The sequence below is a fragment of the Oryzias melastigma genome, linkage group LG11 (assembly GCF_002922805.2).
Source record: "Oryzias melastigma strain HK-1 linkage group LG11, ASM292280v2, whole genome shotgun sequence".
Classification (NCBI taxonomy): Eukaryota; Metazoa; Chordata; class Actinopteri; order Beloniformes; family Adrianichthyidae; genus Oryzias; species Oryzias melastigma.
In genome coordinates this window covers 23,981,028-23,981,400 of record NC_050522.1, presented here as the reverse complement: position 1 = coordinate 23,981,400, position 373 = coordinate 23,981,028, and the positions used below count along the sequence as shown (strand labels likewise).

The 373-nt window shown below is 37.8% G+C and overlaps 1 long non-coding RNA gene across 6 annotated transcripts in view; it reads left to right on the top strand.

Moving 5' to 3' along the window:
* Nucleotides 1-373, top strand: part of LOC112162590 — a 7,165-nt gene that overhangs the window by 4,600 nt on the left and 2,192 nt on the right. The gene's annotated exons all lie outside the window — the stretch shown is intronic.

The following is a 373-nucleotide window of genomic DNA, read 5'->3' as shown; positions in this document are numbered from 1 at the left end:
AAAAAACTTCAAAAAGCCTAAATTAGCCAAAACAGCTAACATATAGCTAAAGTATTAGCTAAACTCCAAAATAATCTAAAAAAAAAAAAACCTTAATAAGTGCCAAAATAGTCCAAAAAGCTAGCAGAATGCCAATTTTTAAAACTTTAAAACCATAACATTTTAACATAATTATGAACTAAATTTGTAGCATCGCCTGTGATAATGCTAGTGTGAATGCTGTAAGCTGAATTTGGCCACTGAAAATGCTAGTGCTGATAGCAGAAGATGGTGAAATTGATAGCTGAAAAGGCTGCACGGTGGCGCAGTGGTTAGCGCTCTCGCCTCACAGCGAGAAGGCCCCGGTTTGAATCTCGGCTGGGACCTTTCTGTG